Below are 5,765 nucleotides of genomic sequence, written 5' to 3'. Positions count from 1 at the left end.
AAATGGAGGTGTGTGTTTGCATGCAGGAGGACGAGCTGCAGGAGAAAGTCACTTTGACATTATAGGCTGCTGTTGAATTCTTGTAACAGGACTCGTTTCCACTGTGCTCATGTTTTGTTTCATAGAGCCGACTGAAGCCGGTGTCCCAAAACGCAGCGGTGCGGCCTAAACCCGGTGCTGCTCAAGCCCCCTTGAAACAAGGGCAGGCGAAAATGGGGATAATTGGTACTGGCACTGAGAGTAACATCCAAGTGGTTAAAACCAAATTGTGAGAGTATTTGACACCAGATTCTCCCCGAATCTTGATGCTGACACTTTAAGTAAGTATTTGACTGAGAAGCTGTGCAATAATTCAGTGTCATGCCGGAAGATTGATTAGAGCCGGAACAGATTCAGCTCATTTCATATCACTGCCGAATACAATGAAGTTGCTGATATGTATGATCCACAACTTTGGCTGGCTGGGACCTATGTCCGTCGTTGTTATGAGGCTCGGAGACCCAGAGCTAATGGCGGTGAGGCCTGCGGTCCAGTGGAGGTGAGTGACCTGCAGCGCTCTGTGAATACACCTGCAGCTCCACATGGGAGTCACAGCCTGGCACTCGGTCGGGCAAATGTCAGTAGCCAGTAAAGGCGGCATAGACAACTATTTACTAAATGAAGATCCGTGTTGTGTCATATAATGCACGCGGGCTGCGTGTTGGCCACAGTGATGCGGACAAATCATGTCGCGTTGTTGTGGACAAGCTCTTGGAGACCTGTGATATTCTGTGTGTTCAAGAGACATTCCTAGCCAAACAAGATTTGGACAGACTCAATTCTGTACACAAGGACTTTCATGGGGCTGGTGAATCCACTACTGACCTCAGCACTAAAGTAATCCAAGGCAGGATACCAGGTGGTGTTGCCATTTTATGGAATAAGAAATATGATCAGCTGGTTAATGTGGTCAGACTGGATGTTGATTGGGCTGTTGGATTAGAGTTTAATTGTAATGACAAAAAGTTCATTATCTTAAACATCTATACACCATATGAGTGCTATCAATATGAAGATGAATATCTTAATAGATTGTCATGTGTCTTATTCACGACAATGCTTCTACCTGCATCTATGTAGTTGGAGATATGAATGCTGATGTGTCTGATGTTAACTCTCTATTTGCCAATCATTTAATGCAGTTCTGCTCTGATGGTGGTTTGATTCTCTCTAGCAAGGTGCTCATGCCAGATAATAGCTTTACTTATGTCAGTGATGCTTGGCACACTACTTCATGGCTTGATGACTGTGTATGCACAGCTGATGCACATGACTCTTTAGATGAGATGAAGATTATTTACGATCTGGCCACTTCTGATCATATACCCTTTTTTATATCATTGGATCTGTACAGTGTACCCTTGCTATTGCCTGTGGATAGCAACACAAATGCAGGGAAACTAGACTGGTCTAACTTAACTAAGGAGGATCTTAAAGAATATACTTCTCACTCTGACGCCTTTCTGGGAGGTATTAAACCACCAAAAGAGGCCACTGTATGCTGTGATATGAATTGTAAGAAACTGCAACATAGTAATGACTTGTGCTCAATGTATGATTCTATTGTGGAATCTCTCCTTGCATCCAGTAAGCATTATTATAGACTCAAGACTAATGTATATAATGTAAAGCCAGGCTGGAATGACTACGTAGAAGAGCTTCATGTTGAGGTTAGAAGGGCCTTCAAAGCATGGGTTGAGTCAGGTAGAAATAAATATGGACCCTTATTTGAATATAAGAAACGTGCAAATGTGAATTTTAAATATGCCCTTCGATTTATCAAAAGGAATGAGAAAACAATGAGGGCTGACTCACTTGCACATAAGTTGCAAAACAATAGCCACGATGATTTCTGGAAAGAAGTTAGAATGTTGAACAACTGCAAAACATCACTTCCGTCTAATATTGATGGAGTGAGTGGTGCAGATGAAATTCCTCAGCTGTGGCAGAAACATTATTCTGATCTGTTTAACTGTGTTAAAAGCAACCTCGTACTCAGTAGGCAGCTTAGATAACAATGAAAATGCAATTGTTACTACACAGGAAGTCTATGAGGAAGTCATGAAGCTGGGAGATAATAAGGCATGCGGTATGGACTATTTAACTGCTGAATACTTAAAATTTGCTTGCAAAAAACTTTATCCTCTGCTTGCTATTTGTTTTACTGGGCTGTTAGTCCATGGTATTCTACCTGACTCCATTCTATCTGTTGTATTAGTGCCTGTTGTTAAGGATAAAGCTAGTAAATTAAACAGTTCTGAGAATTACAGACTTATAGCCTTAGGTAGCATTTTATCCAAAGTGCTGGAGAAAATTTTACAAAATAGGCTGGAACAATACATCCTGACTACTGATAACCAGTTTGGTTTTAAACGTAAACATGGCACAGATATGTGTATTTTTGCCCTGAAGGAGATTTTAGATAAATATAATAGGCAAAATTCCAAAATTTGTATGTGTTTTATTGATGCCTCTAAGCGTTTGATCGTGTTAATCATGAAAAACTATTTAATAAATTAGATCAAAGAGGGGTTCCTAGATTTGTAGTGAGAATTCTGGTCTTCTGGTATGCTCATCAAACGATGAGAGTTAAAAGGAGGAACTCTATATCTACTCCCTTCTATGTGAACAATGGTGTTCGACAGGGTGGAATTTTATCCCCGTTTCTCTTCAACATTTATATGGATGATCTATCACTGCAGTTAAATGAATGTGGAACAGGGTGCTTAGTTGGTAACTCTCTCATTAACCACCTTATGTATGCAGATGATTTAGTGATTCTTTGTCCATATAGTGCTGGTCTTCAATAGCTATTGAGGATATGCTCACAATATGGGATAGATTTTGACATCAAATATAATGTAAAAAAGAGTAATATTATGATTGTCAGAGGCAGGGAAGACAGAAAATTAGTATTTCCTGACTTCTTCCTGTCTGACATTGCCCTTAAAGTGTGTAATGAGGCAAAATATTTAGGCCATTACATAACCGATGATCTCTCAGATGACAAGGACATTTACAGACAAACACGTTGGCGCGTAAATTCAGTATGTGTTCAGTGCCTGTGAAGACCTCCCTGTTTAAAGCTTTTTGTACCCCTTTATACACTGCCCACCTGTGGCGGTGCTATAAAAAAGGCAGCATGCGGAGACTTACAGTGGCCTACAATGACAGTATGAGGTTGCTGTTAAAAGCTCCTAGAAGCTGCAGTGCTAGCCAAATGTTTGCTAATGTTGGTGTACCCACTTGCTCTGCTGTAATAACCCAGAGGAAAATGTTACTGCTCAAAGCTTGCTCCTTTATGGCTATGGAGCCGTAACGGAGCTCAATGAGAGTTCTCATTTCAGTCTCGTCGTCGTCTTTTTTGGTCTCAAACATTTCTCATTTGTTTCTCCTAAAATTCCTGAGGATCAACAGGTGAGATTTGAGACTTTACCGCTTAAACCTTGCTGCTTTCCAGCACTGAGGAGACATTCTGGAACTTCACTGAGAGCTTGATGAGATCTCCTTTGAAACTTACAGGGAGCCCAAGTTGAGATTTCTCCTGAGAAACAGCTGCAGAAACAGGAGAAATCAGCCACAGCCTCACTTTGGTCTCACAGAGATCTCATAGTTGTCTAGGAGAAATGAATGAGACACTACTGAGATCTCTTTTACAATTTTCGTTTCCTCTGGGAAGGAATCTTATATATAGATATATGTGTAGGGTATCTGACTCTGTAAATAGTATTATTTTAGCCTTAATCAGCTCTGAACTGAGCTCTACCAGGTTCTCATCTAGAATGTGGAACCACTGGCGTTCAAGCCTGTATGTAAATATATGATGTGTGTGTGTGTACATGTATGTGCGTATATGTATTTTATTCTATTCTATTTATTTATTTTTTTTCCTTGTGCTGTGTTTGTTGGTGCTATGGACCTCTCATGAGATGTGTCCCTAATAAAAAATTGAATTGAACTGAATTGACAACACAGGAGTGGCTTGGGGACAAACTCTGTGAAGGACCTTGAAGCCAATCAAACGGTTGTACCGGCTACATTACCACATCAGGCCACACCCAGGCATCTTATAACAGAAATTTGACAGGAAACACAAACACTTCTGGTTGGCAGTTCACTTGTTTTGAGAGAGGAATAATTATGCCGTTTTCATTAGTTAGATTTCGCAAAAATCCTCAAGGGGAACTTGAAAAATGCTCAGTTTCAGCGTTGAGAGATTTGGCTACAAGGTATGGAATCATCTTGTCCGAAGGAGGCAGAAAAGATCCCCTAAGGAAAGAGTTAATTGATGGGTTCATCTTAAAAGCGGTGGAGCTGTCAGAACAAGCTGCAGCGGGAGCTAATGCTCAAAACGCGGATGTGGGAGCTGCGGCGGGTGCTGGTGAGAACCCTGAACCGGTCTCTGATGGTCATGCAGGTGTGTCCGATGAACGTGTAATCCAAGAAATAAGGACAGTGGAAGATCTGTCTCGCAGGACCGCGAGTCTTCAAATTACAATAGCTGCACCTCCTGCATCTCCTGAATCTCCACCTGGGCCGGCTGCAGACGCACGGCGTTAGTCCCACCTTTCCGTGAGTTGACTCTAACAGCTGCAGCTTTAAACTGTATTTCAGACATGTGATCTAGTCGGCAAGAAGTTAGAGATATTGATAAAACTGCCAACCAGAAGTGTGTTGATGATGGTTTGTTCAGGGCTGCTTTCTCTGCTGCTGCTTTATTATAACAAACACTTAAACAGAGTTTATGTGCTCACCTGCTCACTTAAAAAATCATTTCTGTGTCAGATTCACTCAGGACAGGTGTTAGTGTTCCTGCTGCTGTGGACTGAAGGTGTCCTCTGTGCTGTGATGCCACTCTGCCCTCTAGTGGTGTCCTGCAGTCATTACACTGCAGAGTGTGATGAGTTTGATCTGGACCTGAAGTGAACCAGCCGGATCATCAGGGAACAAAACACCAGCAGACTGATCAGAGTGACGCTCAGAGTTTATCATCACTGAAGAGGACAAACAGGTTCTTCTTCTTCTTCTTCTTCTTCTTCTTCTTCTTCTTCTTCTCCTTCTTCTTCTTCTTCTACAAACACAGCAGCTTGTTTATTATCATTATATCACAGTTCTACTTCTGTATTCTGGTTTATTGTTTGTACTTTACATATTAAAGTCACAACTTCTCATACTCCACTCTGGTCACATTCATTTATACTCAGTTATTCTTCATGGTTAGATGTTTACGTGGTGCTGTAGTCTGTATTTACAGATTTGAGGTTTACTGAGTTAAAACCAGAAAACTCTTTATTGGACCAGGTTTCTGTTTTCTTGTTTTTTATCTGACTCTTCAGTTTGGATGAGCTGCTCAGATAATCTGATGATCTAAAGCAGTTCCTGAAGTTGGGCTGAGTCATAAAATCTGTCCAGGTGCAGATTTAACTGATGAATTGAGAATGTAAACATGAGAACAGCAGCTGTACGTTTCCACTGCTTGTTATGTTGCATAATTACAACTCTGCCAAGTTGGCAAACAGGTTAAATACCTTTTCAATCGTGTTCATTCATGAAGTCGTTCCACTGGAAACACAGAGAGAGAGTGTGTGTGTGTGTGTGTGTGTGAGCAAGAGAAGAGCAAACAAGAAACAGTTTCTTGTCTTTTGCTTTGAAAGTCAACAGGTTTCTTTTTTTTTTTTTGTTGCCTATTAAACAAAGAAATTAAAAAATATATACAAACACATAAA

At 40.9% G+C, this 5,765-nt stretch overlaps 1 long non-coding RNA gene across 1 annotated transcript; it reads left to right on the top strand.

Moving 5' to 3' along the window:
• The first annotated feature begins 3,960 nt into the window (after positions 1–3,960).
• On the top strand, positions 3,961–5,217 carry LOC115566966 (uncharacterized). Its single transcript, XR_003981107.1, has 2 exons — positions 3,961–4,611; positions 4,825–5,217. It is a non-coding gene; the product is annotated as an uncharacterized LOC115566966 (long non-coding RNA).
• The last annotated feature ends 548 nt before the right edge of the window (positions 5,218–5,765 follow it).

This window comes from Sparus aurata, chromosome 17, assembly GCF_900880675.1.
Source record: "Sparus aurata chromosome 17, fSpaAur1.1, whole genome shotgun sequence".
In the NCBI taxonomy this organism is placed as follows: domain Eukaryota; kingdom Metazoa; phylum Chordata; class Actinopteri; order Spariformes; family Sparidae; genus Sparus; species Sparus aurata.
This window is presented reverse-complemented; position numbering and strand designations above follow the sequence as displayed.